Here is a 26,710-nt window from a genome sequence, read left to right as displayed (position 1 = left end):
GGTGCAGTGGTTAAGTTTGCACGTTCTACTTCAGTGGCCCAGGGTTCACTGGTGCAGATCCTGGGTGCGGACCTATGCACCACTTGGCAAGCCATGCTGTGGCAGACGTCCCACATATAAAGTACAGGAAGATGGGCATGGATGTTAGCTCAGGGCCAGTCTTCCTCAGCAAAAAGAGGAGGATTGGCAGCAGCTGTTAGCTCAGGGCTAATCTTCCAAAACAAACAAACAAACAAACAAACAAACAAACAAAAAGAGCATAAGATGTGGAGCCAGACTGCCTAGGTTCATATCCATAGCCTTTCCTGGCTGTGTGACCTTAAGAAAATTACTTAACCTCTCTGTGCTTCATTAACCTCATCTATAAAATGGAAGTAATAATAGTAGTTGCCTCATAGGATTGTTTCATTTTATATGAAGTACTTAGAAAATATTACCTGGAACATAGTAAGTGCTAATAAATGTTAGCTACCATTATTATTATAGGACTCCTTCCCTGGGCTTTCCTAGGAAACAAGGGTAAAGTATTTAGGATTCCAGGCTCTCCCCTTTTCTTCCTCTCTGAGAAAAGAGACTGCATAGTGGTTGCTTTCCTAGGCCTCTGGAAACATACCTCATCTCCCTTTGGGGAAGGCCACCTTCTGCCCCTCCAATGTATGATAGTACCCTGGGGTTGTTGTATCTGGAGCCTCAATCTGGACCTCTTTAGAAAACAGTTAATCTAGGATTTTGTCTTGTTTACTAAACCTGGAAGGTCCTGACCATCTTCCCAAGTGTGCTTTTATGTCTTCTACCTGGCTTTTACCTTCTCCCAGCTGAGAAAGTCAGTGGTGAGGAGTAGAGGGGAGCCATGTGGGAATGAGACAACCAGGGGAGAAAGGAGGATGAGAGCTCTTTAATCTCTGGTTGTCCTGTCAGAATTTGTTTCCATGAAGGGTTTCTGTGTCTTTGGAACATCTGTGTGACCTATCCATGTCCCTGACCTCTTTCTTTTTCCAGTGACATATCTAGTCAATTCAAACAAATAGATCAATGAATATTAGCAAGTTAAATGGTAGCCCCTGCAAAGTAACATTTAAGCTTGAACTTGAGTCAAAGTAATATAGAATGTTATGGTCAGTAGGGGCCTTAGAGACGATCTCCTCTAATTCCCTCCTTATGTGGTATATTGAGGAAACTGAGGCCCAGAACAGGGAAGGGACTTACCCAAGATCATATAGCAGAAATGGGGCTAGAATCTAGGTAATTTGATACTTAGTTGTGGGCCCCTTCCCTGTATCAACTTGCTCCTGGGGCATTTTTGGAGGCACAGTCCCTTAATCAAAAGGAGTGACTCCAAGCATATTGGAGTATAGATGGGTAAATGGAGAAGTTTTGGGATAGAGAAGTCTTTTGGTTCCCCTCAAAATCCCTGAGGCAGTTTGCTGCTCTGCCTTCAAACAGGGCCAGCCTTGCTGATGCTCAAAGCAGTCTAGGAGAGCCAGCATTTCAGAGCTCCATGTCCCCAACTGTACTGCCATTGCTGGGTGTGGTCAGGAGGAAAGGCCTTACAGCTGGATTTCCTGTCTCCAGGGCCTGGGAGGAGCTTGTCATTCTGGAGCAGTACACAAAGCTCTCAGTATCTGCTTTGAGGTGCTTGGTCACATCATCCAAAGACAACGAAGAGATATGAATAGAAATGTTGGAAGAGTGAATCAGGGGTCACTGTCTGGTTTGCTCGGCAGCCAGTCCATGGGAGTGGCATAGCAATGAGAACAAAGCACAGTGTGAGCCCCTGGCCAACAAAATAACCTAATAAATAGAGGTCACACACCCCAGAGAGCACAGTGGAGTTTCTGGCAGGATGGGGCAGTAGTCATTCTGAACAAACAAGATCTTAATTTATGTCTAAGCAGAGCAAGATTAGAACCCTACTTCACATTCCTCCGAGTGTCTCCAAAAATCAGCCAAGTGAATTTCCTCTATGTGGAGGCAGGGCAGAGAAGCCATACACATCGCCTTCCTAATATAGTTCCCAGGCCACTGTGCCAACAGTCCCAAGCATGAACCCCAAGGTAGTATCTGGTGCCAACTTGTCATGCCAGGTTATTGGTAGGGACAGTCTTGTCTGGATCAACATCAGATCAATCTAGATGGCCTGGTTGGAGCTTTGTATATCTGTTCCAATAGCTGACCAATCTGTACTCCAGGTTAACCAGAAGATCTGAAACCTATTTTTTTCTTGCCTATATTCTCTTGCTATCTAGAACAGTCTTCCATTTACGACCCATTAAGTTGTCATTTTCACTCCATTCAGTTCTTCCCTAAAAACTTACCACTTCCACTTTTATGAGAGATTTCCTCCAAAGGAAGGGCAACAGTAGAGGAATCATGAAGGATTCTTAATCTTGGAGCTGGAAGATTCTACAAAGAACATCTAGTATATCCTCCTGAGGCACCCACTTTTCAAGTTTCAACTACAATTTATATTCTGGACACCCCTGGTGCTTTATGCCCACCCTCATCTCCAAGCTACACTTTAATATACTAAACTGTCTGCTACCCAGATGTATACCATAGGCACCATAAACTCAACATGTCCAAAGTGGAACTCATTATATTGCCCCTTAAACATGATTGTACTCATGAGTTTTCAGTTTCACTTGGTGGCACCATTATTTACACAGTCACCCAATCTAGAAATTACAGTCATCCTTGGATCGCCTCCTTCCCTTATTTACCTGTCAGATCCAAGTCCATCGGCAAGTCCTACTGGTTTTTATCTCCTAATTGCATTTCAGATCCATCCACATTTTCTATTTTCACTGCCTGAATTCAAACCTTCCTCACTTCATATCTGAGGTGCTGTGATAGTCCTCTAACTAATGTCCCTGCTTCCAACCTGGGCCCCCTCCGCTTCATTCTCCACACTGCCAAAATAATCTGAAAATATAAGTCTGATTATGATATTCTGGGTACTTAAAACCCTTCAGCAGCTACCCATTGCCCTTAAGATAAACTCCTTTCAGGGCCCGCAAGGCCCTTCAGGATCTTGACCCTGCTTATTTCGTAAGTCTTGTTTTTTGCCACTCTCTGCCTTGCTCTTTATGCCCCAGAAACACTGAACTCCTTGAAGTCCCCTAGAGACACTATTTGTTTAAGGTATCTGTAAGTCTATTTGTACTGTCCCCATCTTATTGGATCAGGTTTTCCCTACTCATTATTTTGACTGGCTAATTTTTATTACTTCATCCCAAAATTCTTTCCAGACTGAGTGAGGTGGTACACTTGTGTGATCCCATAGAATCCCGTCAGATTCAATAGCTCTTCATCACACTCTAATTATGTTTACTTGTCTCCCCCACTAGATTAGATGGCTCTTGATAAGATATTGTCTTTCTTATCTGTATCCTCAGTGTCTAGCACGCTGTTTGACATACTGCTCAATAATTGCTTTCTGAATAAATGGAAGGGGCAGGCATATATTTGGTTATTTTTAATTCAGCTAGCCATCTAACCTCAAGTGCTTTCCCCCTCATTGACTCATTCTGTTTCTCCCAGCAAGTCCATGAGGTTGGGTGGGTGTGTTTGTGTGTGTGCATCTTTTATAGAACTCTTTTTGTGGGTTATTCTTCTGAAAGTTTTTTTATGATGAGAGCAGCAGATTTGAGACTTCTCATTTTGCAAATGCAAAGACTGGTACCCAAAGATGCTAAATAACTTGCCCCAGCTCATGCAAGTAATTAATGGTGGAGCCTGAACCCTGATTTCTAGACTGTCATTCTAGGAATATCCCCTCTCCCCCTTCCCCTGTTTCTAAATCATGGTCTTTCAACATTTGGATACATCATAGAGAGGTCCTTAAGATGACTGGGTTTCTCTTACACTTTGTTCTTCTGCTGCTTCTCTTTGTAAAATTAAAGTGAAATTTTGCACAACGAAAGATTAACTGTTTTAAAGTGTACAATTCAGAGGCGATTAGTACATTTGCAAGGTTGTGCAAGCATCACTTCTATCTAGTTCCAACATACTTTCGTCACCCTACAAGGAAACTCTATACCCATTAAGCAGTCACTCCTCATTCCCCCTTCCCCTCAGCCCCTGGCAACAACTAATATGCTTTCTATCTCTGTGGATTTACCCATTCTAGATATTTAATATAAATAGAATCATGTAATATATGACCTTTTGTATATGACTTCTTTAATTTAGCATAATGTTTTGGAGGTTCATCCATACTATAGCATGTACAGGTAAATCACTCCTTTTATAGCTGAATGATATTCCATTGTATGTGTTTACCATATTTTGTTTATGCACTCATTGTTGATAGACATATTTCAGTTGTTGCTACCTTTGGACTATTGTGAACAGTGCTGCTATGAACATCCATGTACAAGTATTTGTTTGAATACCTCTTTTCAATTCTTTTGAATATATACCTATAAGTAGAATTGCTGGGCCACATGGTAATTCTATGTTTACTTTTTGAGGAAGCACTAAATTGGTTTCTGTAGTGGCTATATCATTTAGGTTCCCACAAGCAGCATATGAGGGTTCTAATATTTGCAAATCCTCATCAACACTTCACATCTCATTGTGGTTTTGATTTGCATTTCCCTAATGGCTAATGATATTGAACATCATTTTATGTGCTTATTGATTATTTGTATATCTTCCCTGGAGAAATGTCTGTTCAAGTCTTTTGCCTATATTTATTTGGATGGTTTGTCTTTTTGTTGTTGAGTTGTAAGTTTTCTTCATACATTCTAGATACTAAACCTTTATCAGATAGATGATTTGGAAACATTTTCTCCCAATCTATGGGTTATCTTTTCACTTTTTAGTAGTCTCCCTTCATGGACAAAAGTTGTTTTTAATTTTGAAGTCCAATTTATCTATTTTTTCTTTTATTGTCTGTACTTTTGCTGTAATATATATATATCAAAAATCCATTGTCAAATCCAAGGTCATAAAGATTTACCCCATGTTTCCTTCAAAAGGTTTTATAGGTTTAGCTCTTGAATTTGGTTCTATGATCCATTTTGAGTTAATTTTTGTACACAGTATGAGGTAAGGGCCCAGCTTCATTCTTTTGCATATGGCAATCCAGCATTCCCAGTACCACTTCTTGAAGAGACTATTCTTTCCCCGTTGAATGATCTTGGTACCCTTGTTAAAAATCGATTAACCTCGTTCAGCCACAAAAAAGAAGGAAATCCTGCCATTTGCAACAACATAGATGGAACTTGAGGGCATTAGGCTAAGTGAAATAAGTTAGACAGAGGAAGACAAATACCATATGATCTTACTTATATGTGGAATCTTTAAAAAAATGACTCATAGACACAGAGAAGAGATTAGTGGTTGCCAGAGGCAGGGGTTAGGGGGTTGGCAAAATGAGTGAAGGTGGTCAAAAGGTACAAACTTCTAGTTATAAAATAAATAAGTCCTGGGGGTGTAATGTACAGCATGGTGACCAAATTAACAATACTGTATTGTATATTTGGAAATTATTAAGAAAGTAGATCTTTTTTTATTGAGATAACATTCATTTATAACATTATATAAATTTCAGGTGTACGTCATTATAATTTGATTTCTTTGTAGATTACATCATGTTCACCACCCAAAGACTAAATACAATCCATCACCACACGCATGTACCTAATCACTCCTTTCGCTCTCCTCCCTCCCCCCTTCCCCACTGGTAACCACCAATCCAATCTCTGTCTCGATGTGTTTGTTTGTTGCTTTTATCTTCTATTTAAGAGTGGGATCATGCGGTATTTGGCTTTCTCCCTCTGACTTACTTTGCTTAGCATAATACCCTTAAGGTCCATCCATATTGTCACAAATGGCAAGATTTCATTGTTTTTTATGGCTGAGTAGTATTCCATTGTTTATATATACACCACATCTTCTTTACCCATTCGTCCCTTGGTGGACACCTAGGTTGCTTCCAAGTCTTGGCTATTGTGAATAATGCTGCAATGAACATAGGGGTGCATGTATCTTTTTAGATTCACATTTTCATCTTTTTGGATAAATATCCAGCAGTAGAATAGCTGGATCATATGGTAGTTCTATTCTTAATTTTTTGAGGAATCACTATACTGTTTTCCATAGTGGCTGCACCAGTTGGCACTCCCACCAGCAGTGTATGAGGGTTCCCTTTTCTCCACATCCTCTCCAACACTTGTTTCTTGTCTTGTTAATTACAGTCATTCTGATGGGCATGAGGTGATATCTCATTGTAGTTTCGATTTGAATTTTCCTGATAATTAGTGGTGTTGAACATCTTTTCATGTGCCTGATGACCCTCTGTATATCTTCTTTGGAAAAATGTCTGTTCAGATCTTTTGCCCATTTTTTTAATTGGGTTATTTTTTGTTGTTGTTGAGCTACATGAGTTCTTTATATATTTTGGATATTAAAACTTTATCAGATATATGGTTTGCAAATATCTTCTCCCAATTCTTAGGTTGTCTTTTTGTTTTCTTGATGGTTTCCTTTGCTGTGAAGAAGCTTTATAGTTTGATGTAGTCCCATTTGTTTACTTTTTCTGTTGTTTCCCTTGCCCAGTCAGACTTGGTACTTGAAAATATGCTGCTAAGACTGATGTTGAAGAGCGAGCTGCCTATGTTTTCTTCTAGAGGTTTCATGTCTTATGTTCAAGCTTTAATCTATTTTGAGTTAATGTTTTTTGAAGAAGATGAACCCTGAGCTAACATCCATGCTCACTTTACTCTATTTCATACGTGGGACACCTACCAAAGCACGACTTGATAAGCGATGTATAGGTGAGCATCAAGGATCGAAACTGGTGGACCTTGGGATGCTGAAGCAGAGCATGCAAACATAACTGCTGTGCCACTGAGCTGGCCTCTTGAATTAATTTTTGTATATGTTCTAAGATAATGGTCTAATTTCATTCTTTTGCATATGGCTGTCCAGTTTTCCTAACACCATTTATTGAATTGAAGAGATTTTCCTTTCTCCATTATATGTTGGCTCCCTTGTCTAAAATTAGCTGTCCATAGATGTGAGGGTTTATTTCTGGGCTTTTGATACTGTTCCATTGATCTGTCTGTCAATAGATTCAGAGAAAGTATTTGGCAAGATCCAATATCCATTTATGATAAAAACTCTCAAATAGGTATAGAAGGAAAGTACCTCAACATAATAAAGGCCATATATGCCAAACCCACAGCCAACATCATACTCAAAGGTGAAAAAGTGAGAGCTATTCCTCTGAGAACAACAACAAGACAAGGATGCCCACTCTCACTGCTCTTATTCAACATAGTACTGGAAATTTTAACCAGAACAGTTAAGCAAGCAAAAGAAATAAAAGGGATCCAAATTGGAAAGAAAGAAGCAAAATTGTCACTATTTGTGGATGAGATGATTCTATACATGAAAACCCTAAAGACTCCACCAAAAAACTATTAGAAATGATCAACAAATACAGTAAAGTTGCAAGGTACAAAATCAACATACATAAATCAGTTGCATTTCTATACACTAACAATGAACTAGCAGAAAGAGAAATCAAGAATACAATCCCATTTATAACTGCAAAAAAAGAATAAAATACCTAGAAGTAAATTTAACCAAGGAGGTGAACGACCTATACACTCAAAACTATGGGACATTATTGGAAGAAATCAAAGAAGACATAAAGAAATGGAAAGATATTCCCTGCTCATGGATTGGAATAATAAACATAGTTAAAATTTCCATATTACGTAAAGCAATCTACAGATTCAATGCAATTTCAATCAGAATCCCAATGACATTCCTCATGGATATAGAATAAAGAATCCTAAAATTTATATGGAACAACAAAAGACCCTGAACAGCCAAAGCAATCCTGAGAAAAAAGAATAAAGCTGGAGGTATTACAATCCCTGATTTCAAAATGTACTACAAAGCTATGGTAATCAAAACAGCATGGTACTGGCAGAAAAATAGGTCTCCTTTAAGCAATGTTTTATACTTTTCAATGTATGAGTCTGACACCTCCTTGGCTAAATTTTTCCTAAGTATTTTATTTTTTTTGGTTCTGTTATCAACAGAGTTATTTTCTTATTTTCGTTTTTGGATTGTTCATTACTAGGGTATATAAATACAACTGATTTTCTGGATGTTGATTTTATATGCTGCAATTTGCAGAATTTGTTTGTTAGTACTACTAATTTCTTTTGTGGATTCTGTAGGATTTTCTGTATATAAAATCATGCTATCTGTGAATAGAGGTAGTTTTACTTCTTCCTTTCCAATTTGGATGATTTTTAATTCTTGCTTAATTGCTCTGTCTAGAACTTCCAGCATAATGCTGAATAGCAGTGGTAAAAGCAGATCTTTTCTTTTCCTCATCTTAGAGGAAAAGCTTTCAGTCTTTCAGCATTGAGTATAGTGTTAGCTGTGGGTTTTTCATATCTAGCCTTTATCCTGTTGAGGAAGGTTCCTTCTATTCCTAGTTTCTTGAATGATTTTATCAGGAAATGGTGTTGGATTTTTTCAAGTGATTTTCCCGCATCAATTGAAGTGATCGTGTGGATTTTTTCTTCATTCTTTCAATGTGCTGTATTACATTGACTGATTTTTTAATGTTGAACCACCCTTGCATTCCTGGGATAAATCCCAACTGGTCATGAGGTATAGCTCTCTTAATAAGCTGCTGGATTCTATTTGCTAATATTTTCTTCAGCATTTTGGCATCTATATTCAAAAAGGATATTGGTTTGTAGTTTTCTTTTCTTGTGATGTTTTTGTCTGACATTGGTATCAGGGTAACGATAACCTCATAGAGTGAGTTGGGAGTGTTCCCTCTTTATTTTTTGGAAGAGTTTGAGAAGGATTGGTGCTAATTCTTCTTAAATGATATGTAGAATTCACTATGAAGCCATGTGGTCATGGGCTTTTCTTTGCTGAAAGGTTTTTTTATTACAGATTAATCTCTTTACATGTCTGATTTTATATTTTCATCTTGACTCAGTTTAAGTAATTAGTGTGTTTCTAGGAATTTGTCCATTTTGTCTAGGTTATCTAAAGTGTTGGTGTAAAATTTCTTATAGCATTCTCTTATAATCTTTTTCATTTCTGTAAGGTTGGTCATAATGTCCCCACTTCCATTTTAGATTTTCCTAAGTCAGTCAGTCCACCTTTTTTCTTAGTCACCCTAGCTAATGGGTTGTAAATTTTGTTGATCTACTCAAAGAACCAATTTTGGTTTCATCAATTCTCTCTATTCTCTTTTTTTTAAAAAGATTTTTAAACTCCTAATTGTTATTTCCTTGCTTCTGCCTGATTTGGGTTTTGTTTGCTATTCTTTTCCAAGTTCCTCAAGGTATAAAATTTGATTATTGGTTTGGGATCTTTCTTCTTTTTTAATGTAGGAATTTACAGCTATAAATTTCCTTCTGAGCACTGATTCTGTAGCATTTCATAAGTTTTGGTCCTTTGCGTTTTTGTTTTCATTAGTCTCAAACTACTTCCTAATTTCCCTTGTGATTCCTTCTTTGACTCATTTGTTGTTTAAGAATATGCTGTCTAATTTCCACATATATGTGAATTTTCTAGTTTTCCATATGTTATTGATTTCTAGTTTCATTCCATTGTGGTGAGAGAAGACAGGTTGGATTATTTCAATCTTTTAAAATTTATTGACTTTTTTTGTGACCTAACATATGGTTTATCTTGAAGAATGTTTCAAGTGCACTTGAGAAGAATATGTATTCTTATGTTTATGGGTGGAGTGTTCTGTACATATCTGTTATATCTAGTAGATTCATACTATTTTTCAAGTCTTCTATTCCCTCATTAATTCTCTTTTATTGCTTTATCCGTTATCGAAAATAGAGTATTATTGAAGGCTCCAACTATTATGGTAGGAGTGTCTACTTCTTCCTTTATTTCTGTCAATGTTTGCTTCATATATGTTTGGACTCTGTTGTTAGGTCCATGTATGTGTATATTTTTAATATATTTTTGATAAGTTTTCCTTTTTATTGATATATAATGTCCTTCTTTGTCTTTTGTTGTAGTTTTTGAGTCAAAGTTGATTTTGTCTGATATTAGTATAGCCACTTCAACTCTTTTTTAGTTACTATTTGTGTGCAATACCTTTTCCCATCCTTTTACTTTGAATGTATTTGCTTCATTGGATCTAAAGTGAGTCTCTTGTAGACGGCATATAGGCAGATCATTTTTTAAAAATTCAATTCTTTTACTCTCTACCTTTTTTTTTTTAAAGATTGGCACCTGAGCTAACAACTATTGCCAATCATCTTTTTTTTTTTTCCTGCTTTTTCTCCTCAAATCCCCCCAGTACGTAGTTGTATATTTTTAGTTGTGAGTCTTTCTGGTCGTGGCATGTGGGATGCTGCCTCAGCATGGCCTGTGGAGCAGTGCCATGTCCGCGTCCAGGATCCAAACCAGTGAAACCCTGGGCCACCGAAGCAGAGTGCGTGAACTTAACCACTGGCCACGGGGCCTGCCCCCAATCTCTATCTTTTTATTTGAAAACTTAATCAATTTACATTTGAAGTAATTACTCACAAGAAAAGACTTACTTATACCATTTTGCTACTTTTTACTATGTGTCATATCTTTTTTGGTCCTCAATTCCTCCATTATTGCCTTTTGTTTTCTTTAACTGATTTTTTGTTTTCGCTTGTCATCTTAATCTGTTTGGGCTGCTATAACAGAAATACCATACACTGGGTATCTTATAAACAGCAGAAATTTATTTCTTACAGTTCTAGGGCCTGGGAAGTCCAAGATCATGGTCCCAGCAAATTTGATGTTTGGTGAGTGCTCACTTCCTCATTGACAGCCATCTTTTCACTATAGCCTCACATGGAGAAAGGGGTGAGGGATCTCTCTGGGGTCTCTTTTGTAAGGGCACTAATCCTATTTATGAGAGCTCCATCCTCATGAACAAATAATCTCCCAAAGGCCCCACCTCCGAATCCCACCTTGGGGGTAAGGATTTCAGCAAATGAATTTTGTGGGTGGATGTATACACTCAGTTCACTGCACATGTTTTAATTCCCTTCTTATCTTTTATTTTTTTAAGATATGTATGTTGGGTTTTTTTGATAAGGACCTTTTACTTTAGGTGGTAACAACACATAACACAATATCTGCTTTCTTAATAAATTTTTAAGGGTACACTACTTTATTGTTGACTATAGGTATAATGTACAGCAGATCTATAGAGTTTATTCACCTTACTTAACTGAAACTTTAGGCCCATTGATTAGTAACTCCTCATTTCCTCCTCACCTCAGCCTGTGACAACCACTATTCTACTTTTTGATTCTATGAATTTGACTATTTTGGATACCTAATGTAAATGGAATTATGCAGTATTTGTTTTTCTGTGAATGGCTTATTTCACTTAGCCTAATGTCCTCGAGGTTCCTTCATGTTTTCACATATTGCAGAATTTCCTTCAATAACCATCCTGACAGGTGTGAGGTGTTATCTCACTGTGGTTTTGATTTACATTTCCCTCATGATTAGTGATATTGAGCACCTTTTCATCTATCTCTTGGCCATTTGTATGTCTTCTTTGGAGGTCTATTCAAAGTCTTAGCCTATTTTTTAATTGCATTACTAGATTTTTTGATGTTGAGTTAGAGGAATTCCTTATATGTTTTGGATATTAACCCCTTATCAGATATATGGTTTGCAAATATTTTCTCTCATTCTCTAGGTTGCCTTTTCACTTTGTTGATTGTTTCTTTTGCTGTGCAGAAGCTATTTAGTTTGATGTAGTCCCACTTGTTGATTTATGTTTTTGTTGTGTGTGCTTTTGGTATCGTATGCAAGAACTCATCGCCAAGACCAATATCAAGAAGTTTTTCCTTTATGTTTAGATCTTACATTTAAGTCTTGGATCCATTTTGAGTTAACTTTTGTGGTGTCAGTTAGGGGTCCAGTTTCATTTTTTTGCATGTGGATTTCCAGTTTTCCTAACACCATTTGTGGAAGAGACTATTCTTGCCCCACTTTGTATTCTTGGCACCTTTGTAAAAGATCAATTGACTGTATATGTGTGGGTTTATTTCTGGGCTCTCTCTTCTGTTTCATTGGTGTATAAGTCTGTCTTTATGCCATCACCGTACTGTTTTAATTATTGTAGCTTTGTAATGTAATTTGAAATCAGAAAATGTGATGCCCCCAGCCTTATTCTTTCTCAGGATTGATTTGGCTACTTGTCTTTTGTGATTTCATATTATTTATAGAATTTTTTTTGTTCTATTTCTGTAAAATATGCCATTGGGATTTTGATAGGGACTGCACTGAATCTGTAAATTGCTTTGAGTATTTTGGACATTTTAACAATTTTAAATCTTCCAATCTATGAACATCATATGTCTTTCCATTTGTTTGGGCATCTTTGCCTTGTTCTTGATCTTTGAGAAAAAGGTGTCAGTTTTTCACTATTGTGTATGATGTTAGCTGTGGGCTTTTCATATATGGCCTTTATTGTGTTGAGGTACTTTCGATCCATAGTTTGTTGAGAATTTTTCATGAAAGAGTGTTGAATTTTGTCAAACACTTTTTCTGCATCTATTGAGATAATAATGTGATTTTTATCCTTTATTCTGTTAATCTAGTCTATCACATTAATTTATTTGCATATGTTGAAGATTTTGCATCTATACTCATCAGAAATATTGGCCTGTATTTTTCTTTTTTGTGATGTCTTTGCCTTGCTTTGGCATCAGGGTAATGATGGTATCATAAAATGAGTTTGAAAGTGTTCCCTCCTCTTCAATTTTTTGGAAGACTTTGAGAAGGGTTGGTGTTAATTTCTCTTTATAAGTTTGTTTGATTTTGCTAGTGAAGCCTTCTGGTCCTGGGCTTTTCTTTATTGCGAAGTTTTTGATTTCTGATTCAATCTACATACTTGTTATAGATCTGTTCAGACTTTCTATTTCTTCATGCTTTAGTTTGGTAGGCTGTATGTTTCTAGAAATTTGTCCATTCTTCAGATTATTCAATATGTGGGTGTATAATTGTTCATAGTGGTCTCATGATCCTTTGTATTTCTGTGGCACCAGTTGTAATGTCTCTTCTTTCATTTCTGGTTTTATTTATTTGAGTCTTCTGTCTTTTTTCTTAGCTGAGGTTTTGTCAATTTTGTTTATCTTTTCAAAAAACCAACTCTTTTTTTTTTTTTAAAGATTGGCAGGCACCTGAGCTAACAACTGTTGCCAATCTTTTTTTTCTGCTTTTTCTCCCCAAATCCCCCCAGTACATAGTTGCATAATTTAGTTGTGGGTCCTTCTAGTTGTGGCATGTGGGGTGCTGCCTCAGCATGGTCAAATGAGTGGTGCCATGTCCGCACCCAGGATCTGAACTGGTGAAACCCTGGGTCGCCAAGTGGAGCACATGAACTTAATCACTTGGCCATGGGGCTGACCCCAAAAACCAACTCTTAAATTCATTGGGTTTTTTCCTATTGTTTTTCTATTTTCTATTTTGTTATTTCTGCTCTAATCTTTATTATTTCCTTCCTTCTGCTAACTTTAGGCGTAGTTTGCTTTTCTTTTTCTAGCTCATTGAGATGTAAAGTTAAGTTGTTTATTTGGGATCTTTCTTCTTTTTTAATGTAGGTGTTTAACAGTATGAATTTTCCTCTTAGTACTGCCTTTGCTGCATCTCATAAGTTTTCATATGTTGTGTATTTGTTTTCATTTGTCCTCATGTATTTTTAAATTTTCTTTTTGATTTCTTCTTTGACCCAATGTTTGTTCAAAATGGTGTTGTTCGATTTCCCCATATTTGTACAATTTCAAGTTTTACTTTTTTAAAAAAGTTTATTACAGTTTTATTGAGGTATAATTGACACATAGCACTGTGTAAGATTAAGGTGTACTGCATAGAATTTGACTTTTATACATTGTGAAATGATAACCACAGTAAGTTTAGTTAATGTCTATCATCTCAAATAGGAGCAAAAAATAAGAAAAAATACTGTTTTTTCCCTTGTGATGAGAACTCTTAGTATCTACTTTCTTAACAACTTTGAAATATACTGTATATTAGTGTTAGCAATAGTCATCATGTTGTACATTACATCTCCAGTACTTACATATCTTATAACTGGAAGTTTGTATTTTTTGACCACCTTCGTCCAGTTCTCCCACCCCCAAACCCTCTACCTTTGGTAATCACAACTCTGATCTCTTTTACTATGAGTTTGGTTTTGTTTTGATTCCACGTATAAGACAAATCATGCAGCATTTGTCTTTCTTTGTCTGACTTTACTTAGGAAAATGCCCTCAAGGTCCATCCAAGTTGTCACCAATAGGCGGATTTTCTTCCTTTATATCCTATTGTATATATATACAACAGAAATTCTCTATCCATTTATCTGTCAATGGACATTTGGGCTATTTCCATGTCTTGGCTATTATAAATAATGCTACCATGAACATGGAGGTACATATATCTTTTTGGGTTAGTGTTTTCATTTCCTTCAAATATGTTCCCAGAAGTGGAATTGCTGGATCATATGGTAATTCTATTTTTAGTTTTATGAGGAACTTCCATGCTGTTTTCCATTTTGTCTGTGCCAATTTATAATCCTACCAAAATTGCACAAGTGTTCCCTTCTCTCCACATCCTCACCAGCATTTGTTATCTCTTGTCTCTTTGCTGATAGCCATTCTAACAGGTATTGGGTGATATCTGATTGTGGTTTTGATTTACATTTCCTTTATGATTAGTAATGTTGAGTACTTTTCATGTGCCTGTTGGACATTCCTATATCTTCTTTGGAAAAAATGTCTATGCAGGCCTTTTGCTCATTTAAAAAATTGTATATTTGTAGTTTTTTTTGCTATCAAGTTGTATGAGTTCTTTAGATATTTTGGATATTAGCCCCTTATCAGATATATGGTTTGCAAATATTTCTTTACATTCCCTAGGTTGTTTATTCATTTTGTTGATCTTTTCTTTTGCTGTGCAGGAGCTGTTTAGTTTGATGTAGTCCCACTTCTTCATTTTTGATTGCTGCTTGTGCTTTAGGTGTAATATCAAAAAAAAAAAATCATTGCCAAGACTCATGTCAAAAAGCATTTTCCCTCTGTTTTCTTCTAGGAGTTTTCTGGTTTCTCACATTACATTTAAGTATTTAATCCATTTTGAGTTAATTTTTGTGAGTGGTGTAAGATAGTGGTCTAGTTTCTTTCTTTCATGTGTGAACATTCAATTTTCCCAGCACCATTTATTGAAGAGATTGCCTTTTCCTCCATTGAGTATTCTTGGCTCCCTCACCAAATATTAGTTGATCATATTAGCATGAGTTTATTTCTGGGCTCTCAATTCTTTTCCATTGGTCTGTGTGTCAGTTGTTATGCCAGTAACATATTTTGATTACCATATAGCTTTACAATACAACTTGAACCAGGCAGTGTGATACCTCCTGCTTTGTTCTTCTGTCTCAAGATTCTTTTGGCTATTTGGGGTCTTTTGTGGTTCCACATAAATTTTAGGATTGTTTTTTTCTACTTCTGTAAAAAATGTCAAAGGAATCTTGATAGGATTTAAATCGAATCTATACATGGCCTTGGGTAGTATGGATATTTAAATAGTATTAATTCTTCTAAACTGTGACTATGGGATACCTTTCCATTTATTTGTGTCCTCTTTGATTTTTTCATCAACGTCTTACAGATTTCACTGTAGAGATCTTTCACATCCTCAAATTTATTTTTAATTGTTTTTGATGCTATTGTAAATGGGATCATTTTCTTTATTTCTTTTTCAGATAATTTGTTGTTAGTATATAGAAATGCTATGATTTTGTATTTTAACTTTGTATCCTGCAACTTTCCTGAATTTGCTGATTAAATCAAACAGTTATTGGGTGGAGTCTTTAGGGTTTTCTATACACAAAATGTCACCTGCAAATAGAGAAAATTTTTGTTTTTATTTTACAATCCTAATGCCTTTAACTTCTTTTTCTTGCCTGATTACTCTGGCTAGGATTTCCAGTACTATCTTGAATAAGAGTGTCAAGAGTGGGCACCCTTGTATTGTTCCTGATGTTAGAGGAAGAGCCTTTAACCTTTCACCATTGAGTGTGATATTAGCTGTGGGCTTGCCATATATATGACCTTTATTACATTAATGTATGTTCCTTCTATACCTAATTTTTTAAGAGTTTTTATCGTGAACTAATGTTGAATTTTGTCAGGTGTATCTTCTGCATCTATTGAGATGATAATATGAATTTTTCTTTCGTTCTCTTACTGTGATGTATCACACTTGTTGATTTGCGTATGTTGAACCATCCTTTCATCACAGGGATAGATCCCACTTGATCATGGTGAATGATCCTTTTAATGTACTGCTGAATTTGGTTTGCTGGTATTTCATTGAGAATATTCATCAGGGATATTTTCCTGTAGTTTTCTTTTCTTGTAGCATTATTTTCGGTTTTGGTATCAGGGTACTGCTGGCCTCATCAGAGTTATGGAGTGTTCCCTTCTTTTTGATTTTTTAGAAGACTTTGAGAAGGATTGGCATTAATTCATCTTTAAATGTTGGCAAAATTCACCAATGAAGTCATCTGGTCCTGGGCTTTTCTTCTTTGGGAGGACTTTGATTACTGATTCAATCTCCTTACTAGTAATTAGTCTGTTCATATTTTCTATCTTCCTGATTCAGTCTGGGTAGGTTGTACGTTTCTAAGAATTTTTTCATTTCTTCTAGATTGTCCAGTTTCTTGGCACATAGTTGTTCATAGTAGATTCTTTATACAGTCATGCATCACTTACTGATGGGGATACATTCTGAGAAATGTGTTGTTAGGAGATGTCATCATTATATGAACACTGTACTTATGTAAACCTATGTAGTATAGCCTACTACACACCTAGGCTATATGGTATAGCCTATATCTCATAGGCTAAAAACCTGTACAGAATGTTACTGTACTGAATACTGTAGACAATCGTAACACAATGTTAAATATTCGTGTGCCTAAACATATCTAAACATAGAAAAGGTACAGTAAAAATATGGTATAAAAGATAAAAAATGGTATACCTGTATACCATTCATGAAGTTTGCAGAACTGGAAATTGTTCTGGGTGAGTCAGTGAGTGAGTGGTGAGTGAATGTGAATGGACATTACTGTACACTATTGTAGACTTAGTAAACACTGTACCCTTAGGCTACACTAAATTTATAAAAATGCTTTTCTTTCTTCAATAATAAATTAACCTTAGCTTACTGTAATGTTTTTACTTTATAAACTTTTTAACTACTTTGTAATAACTCTCAGCTTAGAACACAATCACATTGTACAGCTGTACAAAGTATTTTGTCTTAATATCCTTATTGTATAAGGTTTTTTCTATTTTTAAGTTGTCTAATGGCATTTTAGCTTTTAAACGTTTTTGATAAAAACTAAGACATAAATACACACATTAGCTTAGGCCTACACAGGGTCAGGATTATCAATGTCACTGTCTTCCACCTCCACATCTTATTCCACTGGAAGATCCTCAGGGGCAATAACATGCATGGAGCTGTCATCTCTTATGATAACAATGCCTTCTTCTGGAATACCTCCTGAAGGACCTGTCTGAGGCTCCACTTGAGGAGGTGTCACTCTTTCCAGAAGTTTGTTTCTTTTTTTCATCATAGATTTGCTTGTAATCAGATAATATACCATGAACATTCCCTTCTATTAATGAAAACCTTTTGGTGTTGGAGTTCATGCTTTCAAACATTTTAAGCAGTCTGTTGAGGTCTGCAAAAGCTTCTGCTAAAAGTTTCACTGTAAATTTTCTTAGGGGTTCTTCTTCTTTTTCTTCTCCCGCAGTTCCTTTTCTCTTGCCTCTTCTTCAGCTATGCATTCCTGTTCCAGTTCCAACAGCACCTCATTAGTCAATTCCTCAGGAACCACCTCTAGGAGCTCCTCAACATCATCCTCATCAACACCCAGGTTAAAGTTGTTTGCTATCTCAACCACAGCCTTGTTGATTTTTGCAACATCCTCATCCTTGGAAAATCCCTTGAAGTCATGTATGAACATCTTGAGTTCTTCCAGATGCCATTCATACACTCCTTGGTGACATCACCCCAAGCCGAGGCAAGGTTTTTGATGCAGTCACAGATGTTGTAATCCTTCCAGAATTGCATCAGTGTTTTCTCAGTTGCAGCAATACCCTGGGCAAATGTCCTTCTCAGGCAGTAGGCCTTAAAATCTGCTATAACTCCTTGACCCATTGGTTGGATGAAAGATATGGTGTTTGGAGGGATAAACACCACTTTGATATTGGGATGAAGATCACCAATAAAAGGAGAATTTCCAGGAACATTAACAATAAGAAAAATTTTGAAAGATATGTTATTCTCCAAACAGTACTTCTCCATGTTGCTGGCATAGCAATTCAGGAAGGCATCTTGAAAGAGCAGCTGGATCATCCATGACTTTATATTGCTCCTGTAGTACACTGGCAGTGTGTGCTTATTGATATGCTTGAAGGCCTTGGGGTTTACAATGTAATTGTAATTGGGAATTACAATATCTGTGCCAGATCACAAAAGGTTTCAATTTGTAGCCTGCAACATTGCCCCAAGCAAGACTGTTATCCTGTGCTCAAGCCTTGAAACCTGCAATTGACTTGTCCTCCTTATGGATGAAAGTCCTTTCAGGCATTCAATTCCAGAATAGGGTGTTTTCATCCATATTGAATATTTGCTCTGACAAATAATTTTCTCCCACAATAAGCTTACCTAGAGTTTCCAAAAATTCTTCTTCTGCCTTCACATCAGCACTCGCAGACTCACCACTCAGTTTCACATTATGTAATAAATAACAATTCTTGAGTCATTTAAACCACCCAGAGCTAGCAGTAAATTCAACATCATAGGTGGATCCAGCCTTTTCTTTCAACACTGCAAACAAACTTTTTGCTTTGGCTGTGATTGTTGTGGTGCTGAAAGGGATAGGCTTCTGTGTCTGGTCTTCAGTCCAGGTCATTAGAAGTTTTTCCATGTCTGATATAGGCTCTTCTCGAATTTTTGTTAGTTTCATTGCCTTCAGTGAAGTGGATTCTTTAACAGCTTCTGTCACTTTGTTCTTGTTCTCCAAGGTTGTAGCTATGGTGGACTGGGACATCCCTGACTGCAAGCAATATCCGTCACTGATTTTCCACCTTTGTGGTCCTTAATCACTTTTAATTTTGTTTCTGGGTCAATAACTCAACATGGCCTCTTTTTGGCAACATTAGCAGTGGATTTTTTATGCTTGGGGCCATGATGAACAAAACAACACGAAATTAAATCAAGCACAAGAGAAAATGATGCAATCAAGAGAGACAGTAAACACAAGATGTATGAGGTTGGTGCCAGCGTAACACAGCATACTGTTTTACAGTAACTTTTTTAATAAGTAGAAAGAGTACACTCTAAAATAATGATAAAAATTATAGTAAATACACAAACCACTAACATGTTCATTTTGTGTCATTATCGAGTATTATGTACTGTAGATAATTGTATGTACTTTTATACAACTGGCAGCACAGTAGGTTTGTTTACAACAGCATCACCACAAAGACATGAGTAATGTGTTGCACTATGACGTTCCGATGGCCATGATATCACTAGGTGATAGGAATTTTTCAGCTTCATTTTAATCTTGTGGAAGTACCATCATACATGTGGTCCATCATTGACTGAAATGTCCTTATGTGGAGCATAACTGTAATCCTTTGTATCTCTGTTGTATCAGTTGTAATGTCTCCTCTTTTATTTATAATTTTGTTGATTTGGGTCCTCTCTCTCTCTGGTTAGTCTAGCTAGAGGTTTGTTAATTTTGTTTATCTTTTCGAAGAAGCAATTCTTAGTTTTGTTAATCTTTTCTTCTGATTTCCTGTTCTCTATTTCATTTGTTTCTGCTCTAAACTTTATTATTTCCTTCCTTCTGCTAACTTTGGGCTCAGTTTGTGCTTCTTTTTCTAGTTCCTTGAGGCATATGGTTAGGTTGTTTATTTGTGATCTTTCTTGATTCTTAATGTTGGTATTTATTGCTATGAACTTCCCTCTTAGAATTTCTTTTGTTGCATCCTATAACTTTTGGTATGTTGTGTTTCCATTTTCATTTGTGTCAAGATACTTTTTAAAATTTTCCCTTTAATTTCTTCTTTGATCGATTAGTTTTTCAGGAAAAACTAATTGTTTAATTTACATGTATTTTCCAGTTTTCCTCCTGTTATCGATTTCCAGTTTCATACCATTGTGGTCAGAGAAGATACTTGGTATGATTTCAATTTTCTAAAATTTGCTAAGACTTCTTTTGTGGGCGACATATGGTCTATCCTAGAAATGTTGAATGTGTGCTTCAGAAGAATGTGTATTCTGCTGTTTTTTTTTTTTATAGAAATCTCTGTATATATCTGTTATGTCAATTTGGTCTATAGTGTTGTTCAAATCCACTACTTCCTTATTGATTCTCTGTTTGGATGATCTAGCCATTGTTGAGGGTGGGGTATTAAAGTCTCCAACTATTATTGTATTGGTGTTTATTTCTTCTTTTAGCTGTAGTGTTTGCCTCATATATTTAGGTGCTCTGATTTTGGGTGCATAAATAGTTACAATGGTTATATCTTCTTGATAGATTGACCCCTTTATAATTATTATTTATCATTGTATAATGACCTACTTTCTATCACTGCCATTTTTAGTTTCAAGTCTATTTTGTATGATATAAGTATAGCTACTCCTGCTTTTTTTTTTGGTTACCATTTGCTTGCAGTATCCTTTTCCTTCCCTTCACTCTCAGTCTATGTGTATCTATAAGGCTAAAGTGAGTATCTTGAAGGAAGATATCATTGGATCTTTTTTTAAAAAATCCATTTAGCCATTCTATGTCTTTTGTTTGGAGAATTTAAGCCATTTACACTTAAAGTAATTATTGATAGGTGAAGACTTACCACTGCCACTTTGTTTATTGTTTTCTGGCTGTTTTATAGATCCATATTTCCTTGCTTCTTATCCTGTGTGCTTTCTTATGTTTTGATGTCTTTTGTTATCAGTAGGCTTTGACTTCTTTATCATGTTCTTTTTTGTAATTACTTCAGATTTTTCCCTTGTGGTTACCATGAGACTGACATAAAATATCTTAAAATTAGAACATCCTATTTTAAACTACCAACTTAACTTCCATGCATTCCTGATCTTTATACTTTTACTTCTCTCCCTCACATTTTAGGTTATTGCTGTTACAGTTTACATACTTTTACATTGTATATCCAATAACAGATTATTGTAGTTATAGTTATTTTTACTATGTTTGGTTTTTAACTTTTAAAGTACAGTTGTAAGTGAATTGAGTACAATATTACAGAATATAACTTTGACTATATATTTACAATTACCAGTGAGTTTTATGCTACCTTCTTATATTTTTATGATGTTAGTTAGCATTATTTTACTTCCACTCAAAGAACTCCCTTTAGCATTTCTTGTAAGGCAAATCTAGTGGTGATGAACTCCCTCAGCTTCTGTTGGTTTAGGAAATTCTTTCTCTCTCCTTTTTTTTTTTTTTCTGAAGGACAGCTTTCCTTGGTATAGAATTCTGTAAGCAGGGCTGTTTTGATGGGCTACACAGCTTCCCATGTGCTGTTTAGGTTTTCTGATTGGGCAGTCTGAAGGTTGTATTCAGCAATGATCAGGGCTATAAATTAGTTTACCTGCCTGGGCAGAGTGAGAGATCCAGCTCCAAGGGTGGCAAGGCTCTTTGTCTGTGGTCTTGACTCAAGTGCACCCATGCCTCAAGTTACCTGGCTGAATGGGTCCACTGGATTTGCTCTGTGGAGAATCACCTCTGCCTACTGGCTCTCTTCTCAAGAATTGTTGGGCTATGCAGTTTCCAGGTGTTACTGCCAGTTTTTCTGATTGTGTGGAGGTGAGAGGTACACTCAGCTTGGACAGGGCTGTGAATAAGCTCCCCTGTCCGGGTGGAGTTAGAGGGCTGGCTCCAAGCAGATTCCAGGGTGTTTCTGGTTAGGCTTTCTGGTCAGGTGGGGCTGGTAGCTACACTCAGCAGTGGGTAGAGCTATGAATGAGCTCCCTTGACTCGGTGGAGCAGGAGATCCAGCTCCAGGCGGTCTCCCAGGTGTTTCTGGTCAGGCTTTCTGTTTGGGATGGCTGGGAGCTACCCTCAGCAGCGGATGGAACTACAAGTTAGCTTCCTTGATTGGATGGTGTGGGAGGGCCAGCTCCAAGTAGTCTCCCTGGTGTTCCTGGTAAGGGTTTCTGGTCAGGCAGGCCAGGGGCTACACTTAGTAGTGTGCATAATTTTCCTTCTGCTATTGATTTCTTCTTTCATTGCATTGTGGTCAGAAAAGATACTTGGTATTATTTCAGTCTTGTTAAATTAGTTAAGACTTTTTTGTGACCTAGCATGTTATCTATCCTGAAGAAAGACATATGTGTTCTTGAGAAGAATGTATATTCTTCTGTTGTTGTGTGGAATGTTCTGTATATGTGTGTTAGGTCCATTTGGTCTATAATTTTGTCCAACTCCTTTGTTTCCTTACTGATCTTCTGTCTGGATATTCTGTCCATTATTGAAAGTAGGGGTATTGAAGTCTCCTACTATTATTGAATTGTTGTCTATTTCTCTCTCTAGTTCTGTCAACGTTTGCTTTATAGAGTTAGGTGCTCTGATGTTGAGTATGTGTGTATATATTTATAATTCTTACACCGTCTTGGTGGATTGATCCTTATATCTTCATATAATGTCCTTCTTTGTCTCTGTGAAAGTTTTTGGGTTAAAGTATATTTTGTCTGATATAAATATAGCCACTCCTGCTCTCTCTTGGTTACCATTTGTATAGAATATCTTCTTCCATTCCTTTACTTCAAGTCTATGTGTGTCCTCAAACCTAAAAAGAGTTTCTTGTAGACAGGATATCATTGGGTCTTATTTTTTAATGCATTCAGCCAGTGTTTATCTTTTGATAGGGGGGTTTAATCCATTTACATTTAAAGTAATTATTGATAATGATTTACTATTACCATTTGTTAGTGGTTTTCTGTTAGTCTTGCAGTTCTTTTTATCTGTCTTTTCCTCTCTTGGTATCTTCCCATGTGTTTCTTTGTTTTTTTATATTGATATGCTTTGTTTCCTTTCTCTTTTTTTTGGTGTAACTTCTATAGGTACTTTTTGTGTGGTTAATGTGGGACTACCTAAAATATCTTATAGTTTTGACAGCCTATTTTAAGCTAATTAGAACTTTAGTTCAATCACGTACAAAAACTCTACTATTTAACTTTTCTCTGCCCACACTGTATGTTTGAGATGTCACCATTTACATATTTTTATGTTGTTTGTCCACTATCAAATTATTTTAGTTATTTTAAATACCTCTGTCTTTCACCTTTTATATTATAGTTGAAAGTGATTAAAGCACCATCATTACAGTATTGAAGTAATTTGTATTTTACTGTATACTTAACATTTATCAGTGTGTTTTTTACTTTAATATATTTTCATACTGCTAATTTGCATCATTTCATTTACCTTTGAAGTACTCCCTATAGCATTTAATGTAAGAAAGGCCTAGTGATGAACTCCCTCAACTCCTTTTGTTTGCCTGGGGCAGTCTCTCTCTCTCCTTCATTTCTGAACTATGTCTTTGTTCAGTGTGGTATTCTTGGTTGGCAGATTTTCCTTTCAGCACTTTGAATATATCATCTCACTCCCTTCTGGACTAAATGGTTTTTGCTGAGAAATCCAGTGACTTATGGAAGCTCCCTTATATATGATGAGTCGCTTTTCTCTTGTCACTTTCAAAATTCTTTTTGTCTTCAACTTTTGGCCTTTTGATTATAGTGTGTCTTGGTGTAGATCTCTTTTAAATTCAACATGTTTTGTTTTTTGGGGGCTTCGTGAATCTGGATATCCATTTTCTTCTCCAGATTTGGGACTTTTACAGCCATTATTTCTTTAAATAGAATTTCTACTCCCTTCTCTCTCTCTTCTCATTCTAGGTCTCTAATAATGCCCATATTGGTTTTATTGATGGAGTTCAAGTTCCTTAGGCTATCTTCACTCTTTTTCATTCTTTCTTCTTTTTACTCCTCTGACTGGATAATTTTAAATAAACTGTCTTCAAGTTTGTTGAATCTTTATTGTGCCTCATGAAGTTTGCTTTTGAACCCTCTACTGAATTTTTCTCTTCAGTTGTTGTATTCTTCATCCCAAGTGCTTCTATTTGGTTCCTTTTTTTTTAAAAATCAATTTCATATCTGTTTATATTCTCATTTTGTTCATTTATCCTTTTCTGATTTTGTTGTCGTCTATCTGTATTCTCCTGTAACTCACTCTACTTCTCTAATATGAAGAGAATAATTATTTTGAATGATTTTTTTCCCCAAAGTATGCTTTTTTTTGGTGAGGAATATTGGCCCTGAGCTAACATCTGTTGCCAATCTTCCTCTTTTTTTTCTCCCCAAAGCCCCAGTACATAGTCATATATCCTAGTTGTAAGTCCTTCTAGTTCTTCTATGTGGGATGCTGCTGAAGCATGGCTTGATGAGTGATGTGTAGGTCCACACCCAGGATCCTAAATGGAGAATCTCAGCCTGCTGAAGCAGAGTGTGAAAACTTAACCACTTGGCCATGGGGCCAGCCCCTATTTTGAGTGATTTGTCAGGCAATTCATAGCTCTCCAATTTTTCCGGTTGGTTACTAGAGATTTGTCTTCTTCCTTTAATTGTGTCATGTTTTATTGATTCTTCATGTTCCTTGCTGATTTGCTGTGTTTTCTACATATTTGTAGAAGCAACTACCTCTCCAAGTCTTTATGGACTGGTTTTTGACTGGGAGAGTCCTTCAGTTGTGAGCAGTGCTTGATGTGAGATAAGATAGAGACTGACTCCTTAGGGAACATGCTGTAAGGTTGAGGACAATGCTCACTTTGTTTTCTTCTTTCCTTCATAGAGAAAAAGCCTCAGTTATGTGATTTTTTTCTAATCTCGCAGAGTAGTGCTGGCTATAAGAGGTTGCACATCCCTTTCCTTTGTTCCTTCCTGCCTGAGGAGACCAGGCTATGTGAGTTGTTCAGCGCTCACTATGAAATGAGATGGAAACTGGCTCCATAGAGGGTGTGCTGAAATGCTGGGAATAAGGTCTCCTCTGTTCCCTTCCCTTCCAGTGGAGAAAAATCTCAGTTCTGTAGGTATTCCCAATCTTGAAGAACAGTGCTGGCTACAGGGGATACCCTCCCCTTTCCCTTTGTTCTTTTCTGTCCCAGGGGACCAGGCTATCTCAGTCCTTCAGTCCTTGGTATGAGGCAAGATAGAGACTCGCCCCAAAGAGTGTCCCCTGAATTTCCAGGAGGCCAGGTGCACACTTCCATCTGTCTTCTCCACCCCCACAGGAGAAATCACAGGCTGAGGCAATCTTGGCACTGAACTAAGCCATTTTGGGAGAGGGACAGATGTGGCTAATGTGGAATTACTCTTCTTACCTGTACAAATGTGACTGCTCTCAGTTTGTGCTCCTTTGGGTTGCTTTTACTTTTTATCTGGATTTGGAATTTCTCTTCAAAGTATTTTGGTACAAATATTATTGTTATATCAATGTTCCTTTGGAGGAACAAGAGCTATGTCTTCCTACTCTGCCATCTTGCTGGCATCACTCCTGTCCTTATTTTTGAAGGACAGTTTTGCTAGGTGTATATTATTGGTTGGCAGATATTTTTCTTTTAGCACTTTGAATATATCGTTGCACTCCCTTCTGGCCTTCAAGGTTTATTCTGGAAAATCTGCTGATAGTATTATGGGGAGGGTGATTCCCTTGTATGTGACAAGTCACTTTTCTCTTGTTGCTTTCAAAATTCTTTTTTTTCTTGGACTTTTGAGAATTTGATTATAATGTGTCTTGGTGTGGCTTTCTTTGCTTTCATTTTATTGGTTTCCTTTGGGCTCCTTGGATCTGGATGTTCATTTCCTTCCCCAGATTTGGGAAGTTTTCAGCTATTATTTCTTTGAATAAGCTTTCTTGTCTTTTCTCTCTTCCCTTTCTGGGGCACTCATAATGCATATATTTGTTTACTTGATGGTGTCTCATAAGTCCCTTGAGATTTCCTTACTCTTTTTCATCCTTTTTGCTTTTTACTTCTCTGACTAAATTATTTCCAGTGACTTTTCTTTGACTTTGCTGATCATTTCTTCTGGCTGATCTAGTCTGGTCTTGAACCACTCTAGTGAATTTTTCAATTCAGTTATTGTGTTCTTTAAGCTCTATGATTTCTCTTTGAAACTTTGAAAATATTTTCTATTTCTTTGTTGAAGTTCTCTCTTTGTTCATGCATTACTCTCTTGACCTTGGTGAACATCTTTCCAATAGTCATTTTGAATTCTCTATTAGTTAAATCATATAACTCTATTTCATTAGAGTTGGTTTCTGGGGACTTATCTTACTCCTATTTTTGGAACACATTTTTCTAATTCTTCATTTTCTTTTACTCTTTGTGTTGGTGTCTGTTCATTAGACAAAGAAGATGCCTCTCCCAGTCTTTATGAATTGGCCTTGTACCAGAGAAGACCCCACCACCAATCAGCTTGGCTGGAGATTCTGGGTGCCTCTACAAACTTTTTCCTTCCCCAGGGCAAATCAGGCAACTGGGATGTTTGTTTGCTCACTCTGCTGAACAGACATGGGAGGGTGAAGCTA

At 36.6% G+C, this 26,710-nt stretch overlaps 1 long non-coding RNA gene across 1 annotated transcript in view; it reads left to right on the top strand.

Moving 5' to 3' along the window:
- Nucleotides 1-26,710, top strand: part of LOC123282713 (uncharacterized) — a 126,726-nt gene that overhangs the window by 52,936 nt on the left and 47,080 nt on the right. The window lies entirely within an intron of this gene.

Source organism: Equus asinus, chromosome X (genome assembly GCF_041296235.1).
Source record: "Equus asinus isolate D_3611 breed Donkey chromosome X, EquAss-T2T_v2, whole genome shotgun sequence".
Lineage (NCBI taxonomy): Eukaryota > Metazoa > Chordata > Mammalia > Perissodactyla > Equidae > Equus > Equus asinus.
This window is presented reverse-complemented; position numbering and strand designations above follow the sequence as displayed.